We start from the raw sequence: 24,990 nt of genomic DNA on the forward strand, positions 1-24,990 counted from the left end.
CCTTGGTGCTGGGTAGGGTACCATATCATAGGAATGGGTGGACACATGGATCCCCGCCCCTGATGGATGGAGCTACCCTCATTCAAAAGAACAGTCTGTTAATGTGCAGCACACTCCAAGACCTGATTGGCACCCCAAATGCCTTTTGAATAAATAGTGCACCAAGGCCCCATTCCCTTGTCTTGATTGTCACGAGGAAACACATTCTTCACGTCTCAGAAACTCTGCTACTCTCTCGACAGATACGATGGGTAGAAGCATAACAGAAGCCAATATTCCCCTCTTTCTTGTTGGAGAATGTGGGCCTCTTGTTCACAAGGTTCCAACGGACATCCTTCTGAGCACTCCTGTGGCCAAAGCCACAAAAAGTTTCTTGTGATTCCTGAGCGAGCCAGCATGTGAATACATTGAGCTAGTCAGGTTCTTCTAAACATGCTCCAATAGCCATCCTTCATGAACAACTGTGGCCCTTGGTGTATCCAGTTTCATGACATTGCTTTATTATCCATTAAGGTTCATCTCAGCATTCAACCAAATTAGTCTTTCCGAGTACTATCTGCGACTTGCAGATGTTCAAAGGGGACAAGCCCTTGTGACTGTGGTACAGAGGGAGCCAAAGTGGCTCTGGTCTTTTGTTTTTAGGACTACATAGACATCCAGAACCCTAGGGCATCTGAATCGGTCCAGCTGAGAGCTGTTTGTGGGGAGACTGGGTGAGACGTATTAGTGGGAAGTTGCCTTCCTTGTTTGGAAGACGAAAATGAAGATAAACATCTCCATTCCAAATCTCTATTGATCGCATTCCCATTGGATGGAAATATTGAATGCACTTTGGTCCTGGCTCTAGCCATTCCCTCTCCCTTCCCGTGTTGCTCACTGCATCTTCATTCATGCTTAGGTGGCATGGAGCTGGTCTTCACTCAGCAGGCACCCATGGATGGGCGTCCGGCTCCCATTTGGTCCTGTGCTCAGTAACAGCCATTCTCATGAGATATCCCAAAGGAGACTAGCCCTCCTATCCCTGAATTTGGTGCGTGGCTGTTTGTAGCAAGGGGTGGGGAGGGGAGCCAGTTCACCTCCTTACTCTGCCTGATTGAAATCCCTTCCTTCTGAAAAGCAGACAGTTCACACTGGAACAGTAGGCTCCAGAAGCTGGTTAGCAGAGAAAGAGCCTTTTACAAGAAGTGGGCACCAATGCCCCTGCCCACACTTTGGAGCCACAGCTGGGAGCACATCCCAGCTACAGCACTTTCACTGCTTACTCCATTCAATTATCGAAAAAGAAAGAAAAACAGACCAAATCCCAGGGCCCTCTAGGTCGTTCTGAAGGAAGGAAGGCCGGCCGACCTCTTGCTGACAGGGCTCCCAGATGGAGGCTCTAGAGGGTATTTTGCCAAAGCTGTCTGATGCTTCTTATTCTTTCCATAGCCAGTCCAGTTTCCAAGAGCTGGTGCTGGGCACTCCCTTCTCTATATAAATCATCTTCCAAGCTCTGCAGAGCTCTAGCCCTCCTTATCCACCTTGACACATCTCTGTTCTCTTGTAGAAACAAAGTTCTTCCCACAGTGAATTCAGAGTCAGTGTTTCAAGAGTCCTATCCTGTGTCTTCCACCTGGAACTCTGTTCCAGTTCTTCTGACTGGGAGAGAAGTTTTGCCATAGGGCTCCTTCTTCATTAATTCACTGGGTTTCAAAACTATGCAGACATTTAAAGGTCCAGGGCATTGGAAGGAGCTCAGCAGAGGATGCTTGGTGTATAGGCTGGGCCAGAGATTTGGGCAGGGAGCTGGCCTCCTTCTAGACCAAGGTCAAATGAAGGAATACATATTCTTTCCAAGTGGATGCCCATTCACACTGGAAGTGTTGAGCTTTGGCCATCCCAGCGCCCTCATCTTTCCCCTTGCTATGTTTTTGACAATTGTTTTATCCCTCAAGATCCATGGATCCATCACTCAACTGGCACCCCTGGGTAGGCCACAAACCCCCAATCTGCTCCTGTGCTCAGTGATGGCTATCAGGCACTCTTCTACCAAAGGAAAGAAGGCCTTTAGTCCCTCTGTACTTGGTGCTTGGCCTATGGTGCTTGGTGCTATGGAGGGTGAAGGGGAGCCATCTTGCATCCCTGACATGGATGATTGAGTTTCCTTCATTCTGAGATGCAGTTTGCACATGGGCAGTATGAATGAGGAGGGGGGCAGTATGAATGAGGGCTGGAAGAGTCCTTGCCAGGAATTAGTGAACCAAGTCCTTGTTGCAGACAAGTACCCTCAGAACCCAATAGCTACAGCTCAAACACTGCTGCCTCCCTCAACTGATGGGAAAAGTGGCAGGGATAGACCAAGCCAGAAATCCTGGCTCCTTTAGAAAGAAGGCAGGCTTCCTGTTGAGAGGGCACCCAGGTGTAATCTTTCAGAGTACTCCCTTGGCCTAAGCCCACAAGCCTTTCTTATTCTGAATACAACCTGGCTGATATAAGAAATGATAGCTATCCATCTTGTCTCCCTTCCTGGCCATTAAAGATGTTTTCACTCTGAAGAGCCATTGTTTCACCCATGTACAGTATTCTCAAGGACCTTCTTAGCACAGAAATTATTCAAGAACTACTGCACCATAGCCTAGTTCTAAACACTTGAACATTAACCTGAATCAGAAACCAACTTCCCTTGAATCTCTGCTGCCTCTATCCACTGATAAGAGGGGAAAGGAAAACAGTGAACTCCAGAAGCTTTCCCTCTCTTTCTGATGTAAGATTACAGAAATCTTTCCATGAGGGCTCCCACTGTGGATGGTGGAGGTTTCCCTTTGGCATAGCCCATATGTGTTTCTTATTCCTGAGACAGTTAACTTGCCAGGAAATTGTACTAGTCTTTTAATCCTGAGATTTATCCCATTCTCATCTTTCGTAAGGAACATTGTCCCTCTGCGTATTTAATTCAATCCTTTTACTCTTTTTAATATTGTTTATTTTTAGTTTTGTGTCTGAGAGAAAGAGACAGAGAAAGACAGAGAAAGGACAGAGGATCTAAAGCAGGTTCTGTGCTGACAGCACAGAACCCGATGCAGGGCTCGAATTTTCGAACCCTGAGATCATGACCTGAGATGAAATTTGGATACTTAACTGACTGGGCCACCTAGGCATCCCATCCTTTTATTCTGTTTAAAACTGGAATCTCCCAAAAATAATTTAAAAAATAAGAAAAAACCCTGGAATCCATGGCCAATCAGGCCAGTTGTTCAAAGCAATTACCTCTGATTTTAGTTGGGGATTCTGGATAAGTTCTTGTGACTACAAACAGATTGGGCCATAGGAGCCCTTGGAATTGCCTTCCAGATCTATATTGACATTAGATGTCAGTTAGTGAAAAATACCCAGCACAGAATATTTGTGTGGGTCAAACGTTTTGAGGCCAAAGGTGTTGGGAGGGAGCTGTTGTCACTTCTGAGGCAAAGGAAAATGGAGAGAGATATTTCACTCAGCTTTATTCCATTTTCATCTAAAATGAAAACTTTGGCTGTCCATAGAAACATTCCCATCTCATTGCTATTTGCTAAGACATGTGTTGCAGGCTGGGGCAGTGAGGATGTCAATCTCATATGAGCTCCCAGGGATTGGTGGTGAGTTCTCACTCTGGTTGTGTGCTAACCAGGGGTAATTAGTTTCTCACAACCCAAAGGAAAGATTGCCCTAATGTCAGAGAGCACTTAGTGTGTGGCCAGCTGGTGTAAGGGTAGTGATGGTTAGACAGGTTTCCTTCCCCACCTGGCTGGTTTATATAACTTCATTCTGAAAAGCACACAATCTTTGCATATGAGGTATGTTCCTGGACCTAGTCCTTGCTGAAAGTGGCCATTCAAAAACTATTGCACCACAGAAATTGTTCCAGACATTTGAACAACAGCTTGGAGCATGAAATCCTGAATCCCTGCTGCCTCCATCCCCTGATGGGAAGGGTGGAAAAAAGAGCCAAGGCCAGAAGGTTTCCCTCTCTCTCTGAAGGATATATGCAGATCTCTTGCAGAGGGCTCTTTCAAGAGGTTTCCCTTTAGAGAATTGGTTTGTCTCCAGCCACAGGTTTTTCTCACCCTTAGATAGGAATTTGCCAGGAAATGGTACTAGACCCTTCTTTCTAATCGTTGTTCATTCTCATCTATAATTGAAGCCCTTGGGCTTCTGCTCTTCCATTTAAAAACGTCTTTTTTCATCTTTCAAAGTAGTTTCTCCCTGGGTGCCATTCAGAGCATTAAGTGTCCCAGGAAAATACCCTTTCCTTTAAATTTTGGAATCTGGGCAAATCCTTAGTCTCTGGCATATGTTAGGACTCAGGTCCTCTCATTTACATTTCAGATTAATTTGACAATGGGAGTCATGGAGCACTTGAAAGTGCCTAGAAGAGTGCCCCTGTGTAGGCAATGGCAGGGTTTGGGACCGAGCTTGCGTTACTTCTGGCTGAAGGAGAAATTCCCAGCTTTATCCTAATCTCTGTAATGTTGAACATTGACCTTCCTTATAGCCCTTCACATCCATTTTATGTTTTCATAAATAGGTCATGGATCATAACCAGGAGAAATTGGTCTGTCAGCCACATAGCCAACATCCAGTATTTGTGATGAGCTACCATTCTGATGCTGTGCTATGTGAGAGCAATCAGTTTTTTTATCCCAAAGAAGAATGACCCTCATCCATGAGTGTTGCTTGACTGGCATTGGTAATCTCTGTGATGCGTAGGGAGCTTGCCTCCCTTCCCTGGCTGATTGTAACGTTTTCATTCTCTAAAGCAGATGGATCAGGCATGCACAGTAGACTGCAGGACTCTTCAGCCCAAAAAAGCCCTTACGAAGAATACTGCACCATGAATTGGTTACAAAAACTAGAGTGCCAACTCCGTGTACCACTGAATCACTGCTCTATGCCCTGAGGCTACGGTAGGGCATACAAAGGAGCCAAGGTCAGAAGCTTTCCTTCTCTTTCTGAAAGAAAAGTGCGGCCTTGTGCCAACTGGGCACCCAGGTGTAGGCAATGGATGTAACCCTTTGCCCCAGCCCAGAAGTATTTCTTACTAAAGACAACTGTTAGCTTCTCAGGAGATTATGCTAGGCACTTCATTCTCAGCTTCATCCCACTCTCATTTGGAAAAAACTACTTTGGCTGTCTGTATTTCCATTCATTTTCTCTCTTGTTCAAACTAGGATTTCGGTGGAATCCACTCAGAGTCAGTGTCTCAGAGCAATATCCTGCGATTTATGTTTTTTTTTAAATTTCAGATTTAAATTTCTTTTTTAAAATAATTTATTGTCAAGTTAGCTAACATACAGTGTATAAAGTGCACTCTTGGTTTCGGGACTAGATCCCCATGATTCATCACTGACATACCACAGCCAGTATTCATCCCAAAAATTGCCCTCCTCAATGCCCATCTCCCATTTTCCCCATCCTCCCCAAAACCCCACTCCCATCAACCCTTGGTGTCCAGTATGTTATCTGTATTTGAGTCTCTTATGGTTTGCCTCCCTCTCTGTAACTTATTTTTCCTTCCCTTCCCCTATGGTGTTCTGTCAAGTTTCTCAAATTCCACATATGAGTGAAAGCATGATATCTGTCGTTATCTTACTGGCTTATTTCACTTAGCGTAATACCCTCCAGTACCATCTACATTGTTGCAAATGGCAAGATTTCATTCTTTTTCATCACTGAGTACTATCCCTTTGTGTATATATACCAGATCTCTATCCTTTCATCAGTTGATGAACATTTGGGCTCTTTCCATATGGGATCTTCTTTGCCCATTTCTTCACTGGATTATTTGTTTTTCAGGTGTTGAGTTTGGTAAGTTTTTTATAGATTTTGGATACTAACCCTTTATCCAATATGTCATTTGCAAATATCTTCTCGCATTCCATCCGTTGCCTTTTAGTTTTGTTGATTGTTTCCTTTGCTGTGCAGCTTTTTATCTTGACGAGGTCCCAATAGTTCATTTTTGCTTTTCTTTCCCTCAACTCTGGAGAATTGTCGAGTAAGAAGTTGAGGCCAAGTTCAAAGAGGTTGTTGCCTCTTTTCTACTCTACAATTTTGATGATTTCCTGTCTCACATTTAGGTCTTTCATCCATTTTGAATTTATTTTTGTGTATGGTGTGTAAGAAAGTAATCCAGTTTAATTCTTCTATATGTTGCTGTCCAGTTCTTCCAGCACCAATTGTTAAAGAGACTGTGTTTTTTTCCCATTGGATACTCTTTCCGGCTTTGTCCAAGAATACTTGGCCATAAATTTGTGGGTCCATTGTGGATTTTCTATTCCACTGGTCTGTGAGTCTGTTTTTGTGCCAATACTGTACTGTCTTGATGATTACAGCTTTGTAGTACAGGTTAAAATCTGGGACTGTGATGCCTCCAGCTTTGGAATTGTTTTTTCAACATTATTTTGACCGTTCAGAGTCTTTTGTGGTTCCATAAAAATTTAGGATTGTTTGGTCTAGCTCTGAGAATTATGTGCTACTTTGGGATTGAATAGATTGCTTTGGGTAGTATCTACATTTGAAAATTTTTCTTCCAATCCATGAGCATGGAAGCCTTTCCCATTCTTTGTGTCTTATTCAATTTCTTTCATAAGCTTCCTATACTTTACAGCATACAGATCTTTTACCTCTTTGATTAGGTTTATTCCTATGTATTTTATGGTCCTTGGTGTAACTGTAAATGGGATCAACTCCTCGGTCCCATTTATCCTACATTTTAAACTAGGGGCTCTGGCTGATTCCTGGTCACTCTGGCATAGATTGGCAACGGGACCTCTTATAACTTCCCATTAGAACTCTGTTCACAGAGGCCTAGGGCATATGAAGGTACCAAATTGTGTATGTATATATGTGTGTAGGCAGTCCCAGAGGTTTGGGGAGGAACTGACCTAACACAGGCAGCAAGGAGAAATGATGGTAGACATAATACATGAGCAGCATTGTAGCCTTTCTATCTGTAATGTAGAGCCTTGACCTCCCTTGTAGCCATTCCCACCCATTTACTATTTTCTAAGTCTTGGGTCATATTCAGGGATGATTGGGATTTCACTCACAGAAGCAGAGCCCGGAGATTGGTGCTAAATTCCCACTCTGGTTCTTTGCTATGTGAGAATAAAACACTAACTTTATGTCAAAGAAAGGATGGCTTTCTTTTCCCTGCTTGGTGCTTGGCTAGCTCTGGTAAGTGCAGTCAAGAGTAGCCAGCAGGCTTTGCTACCTTGGCTGATTGAGATGCCTTTTGTGTGCCACAGATGGTTCCCACATGCACACTGGGCTTCAGGACCTGGTCAGAACAGAAAAAGCCCTTAAGAACTACTGCATCTGGTCCAGGTTCTAAACATTTGATCACCAGCTGAAAGCAGGAACCCCTTGCCTCTGAATCAATGCTGAATCTATCTCCTGATGGGAAGAACAGGAAAAAGAGACAACACCAGTTTTTCTTGTCCTTCTGAAGAATAGACTTCCTGCAGATTTCTCTCTCAAGTTGTAGCCAATGAAGGTTTCCTTCTACAACAGTCTTCAGGTATTTCTTATTCCCCAGATGGCCAACATTTCAGGAGATTGGAGTAGGCGCTTAATTCTAACATTAGCCCTCTCTCTCCTGCAATGAAGAACTTTATCCTCTGGGTGCCTGTTTGAATTTGCTTGCTCTTTTTTCAAACTGGGAAATATTCAGAGCAAGAGCTTCAGAAGAATATACTCTGTTTAAACTAGAACATTCCAGGATCCATGGGGCTGTGTCAGGTGCACAGCCCAGGTCAAATATTTGTGTGGAGTGCCCAGTCACTTCCTGAGCCACTTTACAGTTCCCAGTGTTTGGTATCCCAGAGGAAAACAGGCCCCTCTGTCCCTGGGAGCCTGGTACTTAGCCAGCGAGGGTAATTATGGGGTTGGCAGCCAGCTGGCCTCCCTCCCCTGGATGGCAGAGTGCCTTCACCCTGCAGAGTAGATGGTTCATGCATGTGCACTATGCTCCAGACATTGGTCAGAGCACAAAGGGACTTTGGAGGGAATACTGCGCCCACGCCAGATTGTAACCACCTATCAGCTGGGAGCCCCAAACAACCACAGCTGAATCACTGCCAGCCCTGTCTACTAATGGAAAGGGCAAGAAACACACCCACACCAGTGCTTTCCCTCCCTTTCTGAGGGAATAATGCAAGCCCCTTGATGGCAGGGTTCCCAGATGTAGCCTGTAGGGGGCTCCCGTCATCAAAACCCACAGGTGTTGCTTAGTGTTGAGATGACCAGCTTGCTAGGTGATGGCACTAGTCACTTTGTTCACCACATCATCCAGTTCTCATCCCTAATGAGGGACTCTGGCCCTCTGTGCATCCATTTGCACCCCTTTGCTCTATTTTCAAATTAGGTCCTTTCTGGGGTCCATTCCATGTAGTCTCTCAGAGGAATATCCTTGGCATTCAACCTGGGGTTCCTGGTCCATTTCTTGTGACTGCAAGGTAGGTTTGGCCAAGGGGCTCTGGCAAGTTGGTGTCAAGACCCATGCAGGCATTCAGAGGCCTAGGGCATTGCAAGGACCCAGAAGAGAAGGTTTGCACTTAGCTGGGCCAGAAGGCTGGGAAGGGAGATGGCCTCCTTTCTCGGCTGAGACATGAAGGGACACAACCCTTTCCAGATTGATCTAAAAGCTTGAACTTTGGCCCTCCTTATGGTCATTCCTTCCCCATGGATCTATGTCTATGTCCCCATTCAGACTTGGGAGCCATGGAGCTGTCACTCAGCCAGTCCCCAGGGATAGACTTTCACAAAAGACTGTGCTTGTTGGAGATGGGCACTGAGCAAGGCAGCCCAGCCATTGCTAATGGTGGCACTTGCACTTAGACTTGGATCTACTTTCCATTTGGGGCACAGAGTGGCTAGTGGGACCACAGACTTCAGTGATGGGTTCAGGTCACAGCCACAAGGAGGTTTCTGAGTCAGGTGCCAAGTACTGAACAGCCCTGTGCACCAGGCAGTGCCATAGTAGTCTCAGTGGCCCAGGAAAGCCACTCTGTGGTCATAGAGGGGCAACTATGGCATTGGCCTGTGCAGTGCTGTCCTCCTTCAGCATCCTCAGTAGCAACAGTGACAGTTCTGGTTGGCAGGACGAGATCTACAACAGCCCCAAAGATAGTGGAAAAGGCAGGGACTGGCAGATAGGGTGGAACCCATTAGGGCAATACCTGGCATTTGCTTCCTTACAAGTTCACTTCTTCCAGCCCACATTTGGAGGATAAAGTGCCCTCACATGTGTACCCTCACATGAAATGGATATGCATGATGTGATGCATTGAATAAAAGCCAGGAATACCCTATCGTGAGGATGTACTGAGTAAAGATTCTGGCCAGTGCGCAATATGCCTGGAAGAAATGTAGAGGGAGGTACTATAGCAGGATTTCCTTGTCCATTCATATATCATTAATGTTTCACTGGTTTAAAATAAATAGATCTTACTCTGAACATCTTTCAGATATTGTAACATCTTCCTATTTTACAGTTATCCTTGCCTTTAAGATGCTTGAAGCCCTGAGAAGATCTGAGGCTCTGTTCCTGAAAAAAGAAAAACAAAACCACAGTCCTACTTGGCCAAGAATCTGAATTTTGTGATGATCTATCATACAGGGAAAACTGTCCTGCTAGAAGAGCCTGGGGCCCTTTCGTGACACATATGCCACAGTCACAAGGAATGGACCAGAATCCCCAGTTGAGTGTCAAGGATATGACTCTGAAACCATCACATAGAATGGACACAAGGGAGGCCTTAGAGTTAAAATAGAGCAAAGTGTGACAGTGGAGAGAGGGAGGGCCAGAGTTCTGCATCAGGGATAAGAATGAGATCATGTGGAAAGTGACAGTAGCACAGTGTTCGCCAGCTCACTGACTTAGGAATGAGAAATACCTGTGGGATTTGAGAAACAATGTGCTAAGTTCCACCTGGGAGCCCTATCAGCAAGAAACTGACCCAGATTCTTTGTTCAGAATCAGAGGGAAACCCATGGCTTTAGATGTGTGTCCTGCCCTTGCTATCAGTACATAAGGCAGCAGTGAAAAAGTGGTAGCAATGATGTGCTCCTGTCTGATGGGCAAATGTTTGGAAGAAAGACTTGGTGCAATATTCTATCGAAAGGTACCTTCTGTGCTGACCAGATCCTGGAGCATGATGCCCACGTGAAAACCTGCTCTTCTTCAGAATAAAGGGATCTCCATTAGTGAGGGGAGGGAATTTAATGGCTACAGTGCTCCTGTATACCCTAGGCACCAAAACAACACCATGTGCTCAGGGACAGAAGAACCTACTTCCCTCTGGGATATCAGACCCAGATAGCTTTCATTTTGCTCAGGAATGGGGTGGGAAACCGCCAACATTCATACAGCCATGGCTGTGTCACTGACAGCCCCATGGTCCTAGAATTTGAACTTAGACCTAGCTAGAAAAATAGCAATGGCATGGGAAAGAGTAAAAGCAGTGTCAAAGTACTGCATCTCCAATGGGAATGACATCCATGAAAGAAGGAGGTATCTTTCTTAATTTCCCCTCACCCTAGAGAGGAGGCCACCTCCTTCTTAAAACCTGTTATTTAGCCTACACACAAGCATTCTCCGCTGGATACCAGCAGATTCCCTAGGCATGGTGCTGTCCACAAAATTGGAAACCCAAACACCAGCAGCACTGGAGCCAAATCTCTCCCACACTCAACTGGATTGTATCAGATTCTCCGCTGCATAGGAAAGGATATGACACCAAGACACTGGCTCCGAAAGGATTCCAGGGAGAAACTTGCTTCCAAACAATGACAAATATTTAAAATTGCTATAATAGCTTGTTGATAGGCCTCAATTCGCACTGTAACTGCTTGAACACTTACCTCCAAACTTTAGGCCATGGTTTTGTAAGGGACAGCCCCATGGACTGTGAATGTGAACTGAGACCAAGTTAGAATATCAGAAAAAGTATAGGAATGGTACAAGGTGAGTCTAAGTTATGCATTCAAAAGGGCATGGGTCAGACTGAGGAAGAAGATATTTATAGATCCTTCCTCTTGTGCAACACAGGAGTAGGGAATCCTCTTTAACCTATGGTTTAGCCTACCCACAAGAATTCTCCCATGGCAACTTCACACATCCTAGGTTTGGGAATTCTGCAACCGAAAAGAATAGGGCCCAAAGCAATATATATATATTCTGATCAGAATACCACCAGCAGACACAAAACCTCTAAGAAGAGGATATGACTTAAAGCTCTGAAGAGATTCCACGTTAGAACTATTTTTCCAAAAAATGGTTTAAATGGTGCAAATAGAGACACAGACTTCCAGAGTTCTTCATCACACAAGAGATTTGGAGAATTTTCAGAGTGAAGGATGAAGCACACTTTCCTTTCAACCTGGTGTTATCCAGAATCAGAAATGCCTGTGGTCTAAGGCAAAGGGAGCCCTCCGGAAGAGCACACCTGGGACCCCTGTCAGAAAGAAGCCCTGTCCTTCCAATTTTTCCATCAGTTGATGGAGGCAGCAATGGTTGATCTGTATCTATTGAGTTCTGCTGGCTCGCTCAGGATCTAGAATAAGGACTTTGTATCCTTTTCATGGAAAGGGCCCTTCCTGTGCTGGCGACCTCCTGGTCCATACTGCCCATGGGCAAAGGGTCTACTTCTCAGAATAAAACCAACTCACTCATCCAGATCGTTGAGACAAGCTCTCTTCCCTTAAGCTTCCATACTACAAGAGGCCAAGCACCAAGCAATCAGAAAGTAAGGTCATTTTCTATTGCTATAGCAGACCCTGAAGGCTTTCACTGAGCACATGACCAAAGTGGAATTTTGTGGCCAAGGGGTGCCACCTGCGTGAGAGATGGTTCTGTGACTCATAATGTGAAAAAAAGACAATGGGGTCAGAAATGCAGGATCAGGAAGGCAATGGGCAGAAGGTAGGCTGACAATCTACATCTCCATTGGGAGCTGGAATTCGAAAGGAGATGTTTCACTTCACTTTCCTTTGGCCAAGAAGGAGGCCAGATCCCTCCCCACATCTATGGCCCAGCCTGCAGAAAAACATCCCCAGCTAGGCAATTTCAAATGCCCTGGGCTGTGCAGGGCCACATACATCTGAAACGCAATTATTATATTGAAAGGACGCTCTGTGGCAAAATCTGTCTCACAGTCACAAGGACTGGACTAGACTCCCAGGTGAAGGCAGAGAAGACACTCTGAGACACTGACTATGCATTTATCCCAGTAAGAATCTTGTTTCTATAAAAGAACAAAGATGTTTAAAGGTTGATAGGGATGGCAAGAACCCTTCAGAGATAGTAAGATAATTATGTGGAGAAGGAAGTTCTCAACACAAGCTCCTGGCTGCCTGGTTATATGAAAAAGAAGAAACACCTGAGGACTTAAACAAAGCGCCCTCTAGAGACTACATCTGGGATACCTGTCAAGAACAGGCCTGCCTGTTGGAAGGACAAGAATAGCCCTGGGGCTTTGTCTATATTCCTTGATTTTCCAGTAATGGAATGATGCAGTGTGCAGTAACTGTGCTGTAGCTCTGAAGTGCCCCCTGCTGTTCCACAAAACTGTAGAAATAGGTATTGGTGCCATCTTCCTGTCAAGGGCTTTTTTTGTGCTGACAGGCCTGCTGCTCCTGTGAGACCTCTCTGTTTTTCAAAATGAAGGCCCTTCCTTCAGTCAGTGCAATTAGGCAGGCTGGCTCCTCTCCCCCATCCCTTGCTAGAAACAGCAAAACACCCAGCTCAGGGTTAGGAGAGCTATTATCCTTTGGATAGCTGATGCTGATGGCTGTCACTGAGCTTAAGACAGACTGAAAACACGACACCCACCCCTTGGTGCTCGCTGTCAGATCCATGGCTCCTATGGATGAATGATGACGTCTTCAAAAATACAATAAGGGAAAGTTATTTGCTGCAGAGGCACCTAAGTTCATTCAATATATCCATCCAATGGCAAGGTGCTCAATGTGGAAAGGAGATGTTTCACTTCACCCCCCCAGCCCCAAAAGGAGCCCAGTTCCCCAATAACACCACTGGCCCAGGCTCCACACACTTCTCTGCCACACAAATCCAAAGCCCTGGATGTACGTATAGTGGTGGAACCACATTCTAAGGCATCTTTGGCTCAACCTGTCCCACAGTCGCAAGGTCTGGTCCACCTTGCACAATTGCAAGCCAGAGATATTCTGAAATTCTGCATTCTTGGTGTATACACACCAAGAGGAAACTTGGTGGATAAGAAAGCAATGTACCGGATATTGAGGGATGGAGGGCCAGATTTCCTGCATAAGGATGAGAATTGGATGAGGCTTAGGTATACTGACCTGCACAACATGGTAACCAGCTGCCTGGTTCAGGAACCAGAGGAAACTTTTGTGAGCTTGGGCTACAGGACTACTCCAAAGGATACCCATTGGAGCTCTGGGAGAAAGACACCCACACTCTACGTAAGAAATAGAGGGAAACTTTGGCTTCTGGTGTTCTTCTGCCCATTGGGAGCAGGAGTTAGGGACAGCAGTGTCACTGAGATATGAAGAATGTGCTTCCAGGGGGTGATCAAGAGGTGGGGATGAGGTCCTGCTCCTCTATTCAAAAACTTTTTGGTGCATAAGTGACTACACACTCAGAAACTCTCTGTTCTCCAAAAGAAAGTATCTTTGTCATTAGGGATGGGACTCCATGTGGTTACAGATTCCCAAGATGAATGTAGGCTGCTAAGCATGAAGGCTTCAGTGACAGGAGGGCTAGATGTTCTCTGGGGTATCAGAACCTTAGAGACCTGTGAGGGCTAGGAATTACCTGTAACTAAAATTCTAGTCTTTGGAACTTGGTTGTGAATTGGACAGTCCCCATGTTCTTGGAGTGTAAACTGAGACCAAGTGAGAATAGCATCAATAGGATAGGAGTGCTGCATGGTGATTCTAAGTTCTGATCTAGGGTGGACATAGATCAAGGAAGGACATATGTATGTCTCCTTCCTCTTATTCCACATGGGGGTGGGAACCTCCCCTATTCTCTGAGCCTACCCACAGCATTCACCCTGGAAACCTTCACACACCCTACATTTGGGAATAGCCACAGAATTCTGACACCAAATTGAGAAGCGCCGAATGCAATACCTACATTACCCTCACTAAAACACCTCCAGACTCCCAAGCTGAAAGAAGGGAATATGAACGTCAGTCACTGGCTCTGAATACATTCCATGCAGAACCAACTTCCAACAATAACAACAACAAAAGATTTAAGTGGTGCAATTGGAGACACAGGCTGTCAGCCTTCACCACACATGAGATTTGGAGAACGTTGAGAATAAATGACCCAGCACACTCTCCTTTCAAACTAGGGTTATCTGGAATAAGAAATGGCTGTGGCTGAAGGTGTAGGGAGCCCTCTCAAGAAACACACCTGGGATAACTTTCAGAAAGAAGCCTGAATTCTTTATTTAGGAGCCAGAAATTCCTGGCTAAGTCGTTCCTCCCGTTTTCCATCTGCTGATGGAGGCAACAATGCTTATGCCTTCATAATAATATATGCCTTCCTGTGCTGACCACCTCCTGGTCCATACTGCCCATGAGCAAACTTTCTGCTTCTGAGAATTAAGCCAACTCACTCATCCAGATCAGTGAGGCAAGCCAGCTTCCCTTCAGCTTCTAAAAAATTTTTTTAACGTTTATTTATTTTTGAGACAGAAACAGAGCATGAATGGGGGAGGGTCAGAGAGAGAGGGAGATACAGAATCAGAAACAGGCCCCAAGCTCTGAGCGGTCAGCACAGAGCCTGACGCGGGGCTCGAACTCACAGAACGCGAAATCCGTGACCTGAGCCGAAGTTGGACGCTTAACCGACTGAACCACCCAGGCGCCCCTTCCCTTCAGCTTCTATACCACAGCATGCCAAGCACCAGTGAGCATGTAAAGGCCTTATTTCCCTTGCTATAGCAGAAACTGATGGCTTACACTATGCACTGGATCACAGCAGGAGTTTGTGGTCTACATGGGGTGCCAGTTGAGTGAGGAATGGTTCCTTGACTCCCATGGGTGAAAAGACAAAAAATAGATCATAGAAATACATTAAGGGAAAAGTAGTGGCTTCAAGGGACATAAATTCAATCATATCCATTCAATGGCAATGAGATTAATGTCAACAAGAGATGTTGAACTTCTCTCCCCCTAGGCACAGCAAGAATTCCAGCTTCCCCCTACTATCTCTGGCCCAGTCTCCAAACAACAGTTCTTCATTGAAACTCTTCCAAAGCTATAACGCTCATGGTGTCCATGCGGTGGTGAAACCAAATTACCAGGCCATTTTCCCTCAACCTGTCCCACTACCACAAGGGATGGTCCAGGTTGAACAATTGCAAAACAGAATTTGCTCTGAAAGACTGAATTTTTTGGACCTATATGGATAATAATGTGGTGAAAATGGATACACGTTGGGCTGGAGTTCTTCATTCAGGATAAGAATCGGATAATGTTTAGAATAAACCAACTAGCACAATATATTAACATGCTGGCTTGCTCAGGATTCTGAAGATACTTGTGTGCCTGGGCTACAGTATAACTACAAAGGATTTCCCTTGGAGCTCCGTGAGCAAGAGACAAACATTCTACCTTAAAAATACATGGAAAATATGGCTTTTACTGTGCTTCTGTCCATGGTATAAGTAGATAGCAACATTGGCACTGAAATATGAAGAATGTGCTTCCAAATGATGATAAAGAGCTGGGATGAGGCTCTGGTGCACCACTTATTCAAAAGACTATTTGGGTGTTGATCAGGGCATGGAGCATAATGAACACGCACTACTGTCTCTTCATCCAAAAGAGTATGTCTCCGCCAATTAGGGGCAGGGATCCATGTGGCTTCTCAATCCCATGGTTATTGTAGCCTGCTTAACCCCAAGGTCTCAGAAAGAGGAGGGATAGATGTACTCTGACATATCAGACTCTGAGAGGCCTGCATTGGCTCAGGAATGGCCTGCAAACTCACTTCAAATCATTGGACTTTGTTTTGTACAGGACAGACCCATGGTGTTGGTGTGTGAACTCAGACCAAGTAAGAAAAGCAGCATAGGTTATAAGTGACGACAAGGTGAGTCATGTCTGCATTCAAATGGTCAGGGTCATATCAGGAAAGGAGATATCTATCAATCATTCCTCTTGTTACATAGGAGTCGGCATCCTCCACTATCCTCTGGCTTAACCTACCCTCAATCATTCTCTCTGGAAACCACACACCCTAGGTTTGGGGAAAGCAACATAATTCTGAATCCAAACTGAGAAGGGGCCAATGAAATACCAATATCACTCTCACAGGACATAGACTCCCTAGTTGAAAGAAGAGAATATTACTCTATCACACTGCCTCTGCATATATACCATTCAGAAACATTTTCCCCCAAAAGGGTTAAGTGGTAGAAATGAAGATCCAGAATGCCAGAGTCCTTCATCACACATGAAGTTTGGAGAATTTTGAGAATGAAATACTGAGCACAGTCTCCTGTCAATCTGGTTGTATCCAGAGTAGGAAATGCCTGTGAGAGGCACTGGGTGGCCCAGGGGGTTAAGCATCCACTTCAGCTTAGCTCATGATATCACCAGCCATGAGTTTGAGCTCTTCATTGGGCTCTGTGCTGACAGATCAGAGCCTGGAGCCCACATCTGATTTTCTGTCTCCCTCTCTCTATGCCCCTTTCATACTCACGCGCTCTATCTTTCTCTCAAAAATAAATAAACATTAAAAAAAAGAAATGCCTGTGGGCTTAGGAAAATGAAGCTACCTGCAAAGCTACACTTCAGAGCCTGGTCAGTAAGAACCTGCATTCTTTCTTCAGGAGCCAGATATTTCTGGCTTTGTCCCATCTTTTCCATCAATTGATGGAGTCAGCAATACTTGATTTTAGCTATTGGGTTATGCTGGCTCTTGATCAGGAGTCTGGAACAAGGACTGCATTCCCTTTGCTGGAAAGGGCCCTTTCATGTGCCAACCCTCTCCTCACTCATACTGCCCATGTGCAAACTTTTTGATTCTCAGAGTGAAGGTCACTGAATCAACCAGGTGAGTGAACCAATGTAACGCCCATTCAACTTCCATACCACAGTAGACCAAGCTCCAATTACTCATGGACTAAAGACCATCTTTTGTTGGGTATACCAGACCTTGCTGACTCTCAGTGATCATAGGACCAGAATGGGATTGCGTGGCCTCACCTGGGGTGCCTCGTTGAGTGGGTGGCATTTCCATCGTTCCTAAGTGAGGAAAAAGCATGAGAAATACAGCAAGGGGAAGGGGATGGGAACATGGAGGGCCAAAACTTGACATTTCCAATGGGAGTTGAGATCAACTTGGAGAAGGGATGTTGTACTTCATTTTCCCTCAGCCCAGAAAGGAAGCCAGCCTTTCCCCACAGTCCTGACCCAACCTGTACACAAACATCTGCTGGGCACCTTCAAATGCCCTGGACCTCTGGAAGTTCACATATTACTGAAGAAAAATTAATTGGATAAGAGGCAGCCCTGTGGCAAAACCTCTCCCACATTCTCAAGGACTGGACATGACTCCCAGGTTGAAGACAGAGGGTATGAGATAGTGACTCTTGAGTGGATTCCGGGAAGAACCTTATTCCAGAAAAAGCATAAAGAAGTGTAAATGTGCTTCTAAAAGCCCCAAAAACTTTCGAGATTGGAAGGGAATTATGTGTAGAAAGCATTGCTCAGCCCAAGGTTCTGGCAACCTGGCTGTGTGTAGGAGTAACACCTGAGGGCTTAGGAAAAAATTCTCTGTACAGTTTCCATGTGGACACCCTGTCAACACCAGGCCTGCCTTCTTCTATCAGAAGGTTCTGGAGAGCCCTGGGGATTTGTCTGTTGTTTCTTTTTTCTCCATCAGGGAATGCAGTGAGCCCTGACTGTGCTGTAGCTTTGAAGGGCACCAAATGTTGCTCAAAAGTGTGGAAATGGACATCACTGCCATCTTCTTTTAAAGGACTTTTTCTGTGCTGACAAGATTCTGGAGCCTACTGAGCAAAGCTTCTATGGCTCCTATGTGGGAGCAAAACTTTAGAAACACAGCCATGGGAAGGAAATTGCCAAGAGGAGGACAAAAGGTCAACATTTCTAATGGGAATATCATCAATCTGGAAAGGAGATATCTTCCTTCACATCACCACAGCCCATAATGGAGGCCAGCTCTCTCCAGCAACCTCTGGCCCAGCATACATACAATCATTCTCTACTGTGCATCTTCCAATGATCCAGGTCTCTGTATATCCATACACTTACAAAACCAAATTAAGTGGTGGTCTTTTACAAAACATATTCCAGTCACAAGGACTTCGCCAGACTCTCCCCATTGAAAGCAGAGAATATTATTCTGAGAGACTCACTCGGAATGACCCCAAGGGAGGAAAATAGAGGAAATGGGTTCAAATGATTGTCAGTGGGCTAGATTTCTTCATTAGAGATGGGAATGGGAGACTGTTCTTAATGGAGTGGTACAATCTTTTAGCCAGTTGACTGTCTCAAGAATTAGAAACATCCTTGGGCTTTGGTAAAGGGACCTCTCTCCAGGCTGCACCTGAAGCACTGTCATCATGAAGCTTCCACTATTCCTTCATATAGATAGAGAAAGCCATGGCTTTGAATGTCTTTCCTGCCCCATCAGCAGATAGGGGAAACAGAGATGTAGCAGTAGCAGGTATGTGCTTCTGGCTGATGATCACTTTCGGTATGCAGCCTTGATGTGGACATATTTCAAGAGCCTGGTAGTATGCAGAACAGTTCCTAGAGCATACTGTGCATACACAAACATTCTGATCTTGAGGGTGAAGGCTTCACCAACTATGGGAGGAAGCACACTGGCTTCCCTTCACTAAGATTATGCTAGCTGGCTAAGTATCAGGAGGGAGAGTTTTCCTTTGGAATATTGGACACCGAGAGCTCCCAACTGGCTCAGGAACTGACTGGTAAGTCACATCTGATTGTTGGATCCTGGCTGTGCAAATGACATCCCCAAGATCTTGGAATGTGAATGGTGACATGGGAGAAAAACAACAGTCATCGAGGTATTACATGGAGGCTGTTTGCAGTTCTATTTGGCATGCGCTAAATCCAGGAAGGCGATATCTACCTACACTTCTTATCCCATGCAGGATGATGGATCCCTCCCCAAACCTCTGACCTGGCCTACATACAAAAATTCTCCACTGGGCACCTTCTAATGCCCTAGTCTTCTGTATGTCCACATAATTCTGAAATAAAATTGACAAGGACCCAATGTAAACCTTGTATCACAGTCACAAGGATAACACCAGACTCCCAAGTTGGAAACAGAAAGTATTACTCTGAGACACTGACTCTGAATTGAGTACATGCAGAACATTGTCTCCCCCCTACCCCACCAAAAGACAATGGCATGTAAAGGGAAAACATGGATGTTTGTAGTTCTTTGCTAGAGATGTTGATGGAAGAATGTTGAGAATGAAGTGTCCAGCCCAATCTACTAGGAGTACGGCCCTCTCAGGAATAAGAAAAGCCTGTGATCATAAACAAAGGGATACCTCTACAAGATACACTTGGGAACCCTGTCAGCAAGAGGTCTTCATTCTTCCCTCAATAGGAGCGTGAAGTCCCAGGCTTTGTCTGTTTCTCACTTTCCCCATCAATGGATAGAAACAGCAGAGGTTAGCTGCAGTTGTTGGGTGCTCCTGGCTGTTGCTCAGACATCTGGAACCAGAACCTGATATTGTCTTCCTGGAAAACGTTCTTCTTGCACTCACCAGCTCCTGGAGCATACTGCCCATGTGTGAACTGTTGGTTTGTCGTAATGAGGGCACCTCAAGCATCCAGGGAAATGAGACACAACTGTTTAAGCACCAAGTGTTCAGAGACTGACGGGCCATCTTCCCTTTGGATATTTGGTGCTGGTAGCTCTCCCTGAATACAGGACCAAAGGGAGAACACCCTGGCTCTTCCTGGGTGCTGGTTGAGTGTGTGAAAGCTCCGTGGCTCCTAAGTGTGAACAAAGGCCTTGTTAGAAAAAAATAGTGATGGTAAGGGAATGGCCCTAAGGAAAGCCAATGTTCTACATTTTCAATGGGAATGGAATGAATTTGGAAAGAAGAGGTCTAACTTCATTTTCACTCACCCCAGAAAAGAGACCAACTCCCTTTCCAAACCTCTGGCTCACCATACCCACAAAACTTCTACACTGGGCACCTTCAAATGGCCTAGGTCTCTGGATGTCCATATTGTTCTGAAACAGAATTCAAAGGGAGTACTCTGCAACACTTACACAACAACTACAAGGACTTCACCAGACTCCCCACATCCAAGCAGAGGATAATCCTCTAAGAGCCCAACTCTGAATGGACCCTGGGGATAACGTCTCTTGTAAATTGAGCAAAGTAGTGACAAAAGATACATGGAAGACTAGCATTCTGTATGAGAGATGAGAATTGGAGAATATTGAGAATGAAGGGACTCTCCTAGCAATCTGGCTGTCTCAGGCATTGCATGAAAGTTACATAATGCACAGTGCAGTTTCAAGGCAGTTAAGGGTAAAGCTCTTTCCTAGGATTTACACAGAGGGTTAAGAATAATTTTTACTGCATTAATCTAAAATGCTCATTAATGGCTGATTTTAGCACAGTATAGTTAGGGATGTTAACACAAGACATTTCTCAGGTGTCTGGATGACTCAGTCGGTTAGGCATCTGACTCTTCATCATGGTTCAGGTCATGATCTCACAATTTGTGCATTCAACCCCCATATCTGGCTCTCTGCTGATGGCATCAGGTTCTGTGCTGATGGTGTGGAGCCTGCTTGTAATTCTATCTCTCTTTCTGCCACTGCCCTTCTTATATTCTCTCTCTCTCCTCCTCCCTCCCTCCCTCCCTCAAAATAAATAAATCAACTTAAAAAAGACAAGGAATTTCTCTAATGTTTATGGAGTATGTTTAAGGAGCACTTTTTATTAAATGGGAAAAAGTCCATGTAAACGGCATGAAATACAGTAAAGTTTTAGGCACTAAAGTACACGACCATTATCTATTGCTAATATATAGTGTTCCAACAAAATTTCCTATAACTGTGAAGTTTAATAAAGAATATTCCAAGTACAGTGTAGTTTTAAGCATTTACACACAAGGCCCTTCCCTATTGCTGAACTAATGAAGTTTAAGAGCATTTGTATTTACGAAGCATTTGGAAACACAAGAGCATTTCATAAGCTAAATAGGGTTTAAACAAAATTTATACTAGATATTTATGATAAGTGACAAAAAAATGTATTAACCACAGTGTAATTTTGGATACTTAACAGCAAGGGCATTTCCAGTGCATGTACACCAGAGTCAGAAGAGTACACCAGAGTCAGAAGAGTTATGACTGCGTGTATCCAAAAGTCTTTTTTAACCCAGCTTGAAGCACAGCACAGTTAGGCAGAGAAGCACACGACCATTCCCCTTGCTAATAGTGTTTCAATGAAATCTTCTATAAGACTTATGTAAAAGATTACATGAAAAACACCTGAAGCACCAAGTAGTGTTAAGAACACGGTCTTTTCTACTGGCAAGAGAGTGTTTGAACAAAATATCCTATGAAATGTATGTGATGGCTACATGAGTGATGCTATAAGCACAAAGTAGTTTCAAACACAAGCCCAAGGCTCCTCCCTATAGTTGACACAGAGAAGAGCACCTCGTATTACATTTATCTGAAAGAGTAATTGGGATATGATTTAAGTACAGTGGAGTTTCAGGCTCTTTTGCCCAGGCCATTCTCTAGAGCTTACATAGAAGGGCTAAGGAATACTTTCTCCAATGTCTAAGTGGTTCCTCAAGACACTTTACACACAGTGTAGTTTTAGGCATTTAAGCCTTAAGCCCTTTCATTCTGTTTTTGTGAACTTAAAAGTTGACAACCTCCTTGAACACACAGCCTTTTCAGGCAGAAAAGAACATAAGTATTTCCTACTTCTTATACAGAATTATTTAAGCACCCTACTTAATGGGAAAATCTAAGAAGCTAACTCAAAAATGTTTCAGGTGCAATGTTGTTTCTGACATTTAAGAATATGGCCTTTCCGTATTGCTAACATAAATATTTTTACACAGAAACTGGCACAGAGACTTAAAGTAAATGAGAAGACAAATTTTTCCCAATTTAAAGAAGAGGACAAGTTCACAGCCAGAGATCTAAGTGAAACAGATATACATAACACACAATGGGGATAGAAAGAGAGAGACATGTCAAGAAGTTGTCTCTAAATTATAGAGAATAAACAAATGGTTACCAGAGAAGAAGGGATAGAGGGATGGGTTAAATAGTTTTAGAGGATGAAGTAGTGCACTTGTCATGAGGCACCCTGGGTATTGTATACGGAATTGTTCAATCACTCTATTGTACACTTGAATCTATAATAACCCTCTAGTTTAAATGGAGTAAAATGAATAATTTTTAAAGTGGAAAAATAAAACTTTAAACAAGTAAATGAAAACCACTTTAAGCACAGTGTGGTTTTATGCAGTGAAGCACATGGCTATTCCTACTGGTAATATACACCTTTTCAACAAAGGTTCCAATGAGCTGTATGTGAAAAGCTACATGTAAGACACTTTCAGCAATGAGTAGTTTTAGACAATCAAGCATTAGCCTCTTCCCTAGTTTGTATACACAGAGGTTAGGAAGACTTCTTCCTACACTGACCCAAAATGCTAAATGAATTTAAGCACACTGCAGATTCAGGAAGTTAAGGCCATGCCCAGTCTCTAGTGCTTTACTATAAGCACTTCTTTTCTGTGTAAGAGGCCTATGCAAGCTGCTTGAAACACAGCCTTTACTTTTAGGAAGATAAACCCCTGGCTATTACCTTCTTGCAAACATGGACTATTTAATGATCCTATTGCATGTCCATGAAATACTACACGAAAGCCCTTTGAAGAGCACTGTACTTTTAAGCAGCTAATCACTTGTCCATTTTCTATTCCTCATATGGAGTGTTTCAATGAGTTTATTTGCATGTATTGAAAGTCATTAACCAGTCTTGAAACAGGGTAGTTTTAAGCCTTTTAAGTATAAGTGTTTACACAGAAAAATTTAAGAACATGTATTACTTTATGTATTTTAAAAATATTTGGAGAAATTACCAAACAGCATGGCTGTTTCAGGCAGTTAGGCACCTGTACACTTCCTAGTAATTATTTAGAAGGATTTAAGCACATTTCTTATTTGATGAATCTAAAAGGCTAACACAAAGATGCCTTAGCCACAAAGGTGTTTGTGGCAATTAAGTGCATGGCCATTGTCTTTGGATAATGAAGAGATTTTAGACAAATTACCCAACTAGATACACGTTAAAAGCCAAATGAAAGAAGTCTTAAGCACAGTGTAGTTTGTAGTTCATTATATGTATGACATGTGTGGTATGTGGTACATGTGGTTGTGTGTGTGTTGTACATGTGGAGTTCTAAATTTGTGGCTGTTGTGTGAGGTATGTGTGGTATGTCTGTGGGATATATCTTGTTTGGTTTATGAGTGGTGTGTGGGTGTATTTGGTATGTGTGTGCTGTGTGTGGTATCTGGAGTAACTGTGATATAAGTGTTTTCGTGTGTTTTATATGTATGATATGTGTTGTATATGTGTGATGTGTGTGTGGTTGTGGCATTCGTGTGGCATATGTGGAGTGTGTGTGGTGTGTCAGTGGTATATATTAGTTGTGTGTGTTCATGTGTGCTCTGTGTATGGAATAGGAGTTGTGATTATGGTATGTCTCTTTTGTGTTTGTTCTCCACGTGAAGTGTGTATTTCTGTGGTATTTATGTGACATACATGTATGTGTGCTGGTTGTGTGTTGTGTGTGGTTTGTGTGGTGTGTGTATTTTTGTGAGCCATAGGTACTCTGTGTGGCTAAATAAGTTGATGTTGGTTATGCACATTTGCTGGTGAGAAGTGTGTATAACATACGATTTTTTTGCATTTCGTGTGTATATGTGGTGTTTGTGTGGTACATATCTTGTGAATGTTTGGCATATTAATGGTAATTGTTTTGCCTAAGTTCTATGTGTGGCGTATTACTGGTGTGTACTGGTGAATATCTGGTATATAGGGGAGTATGTGTATGGTACACATTAATGTGTTTCTGGTATATGTATGGCATGCCTGCATGTGTCCTGTATGTATTCTGTATATGTCAGAGTGTGTGTAATATATGTTGGTGTATATGTGATGTATATTTGATTTGTGAGGTTTGTGGGGCATGTATCCATGGTGTGTGTGTGTTATATGTAATGTATGTGAGTTAGCTATTTGGTGTTGGATAGCTGGTGTATGGGTGTTTCTATGTGTCATATGTATGGTGTGGACAGTGCATATGTAGTTTGTCTGTGTGGTACAAATGGAATGTATGTAACGTGTGGTGCAATTTATGTGTTTTTGTATTTGTGTTGCATGTACTCTGTGTTTAGTATAATTGACATGACATGCTGTGTATGTCTTTTATATGCAGAATAATAGTGGTGTGGGTATTGTGGATATTGGCATATGTGTAGTTTATGTGCAGTGTGCAGTACATGTGTGCGATTTCTGTGTAATGTTTATATGTTTCTTTGTGATTTGTTTAATATATGTTTGTGGTGTTATGCAGTATCTGGATTGTAGAATGGAGTGAAAGTGGTGTATATGTGGGTTGTGAAGTGTCTTGTGGTGTGTATGGTGTGTATTTGGTGTGTTTTTGTGTTGTATAAGTGTGGTATGTGTCAATGAATTTGGGTTGTCTCTGTGTGTATAGTACATATGTGTTGTCTGTCATGTGGGGGTGTATGTGTGGTATGAGTTGTGGTATATGCAGTGTGTGTGAAGTATGTGTGGAGTTTGTAGGCATGGCATCTGTGATGTGTATCTATGTGTTGTGTGTGGTGTATGTGTCCTGAATAAGATTGTGCTTGCAGTATATGTGAGCTTATCATGTTTC

This window comes from Panthera pardus, unplaced genomic scaffold, assembly GCF_024362965.1.
Source record: "Panthera pardus isolate Hobbes unplaced genomic scaffold, ASM2436296v1 HiC_scaffold_18, whole genome shotgun sequence".
In the NCBI taxonomy this organism is placed as follows: domain Eukaryota; kingdom Metazoa; phylum Chordata; class Mammalia; order Carnivora; family Felidae; genus Panthera; species Panthera pardus.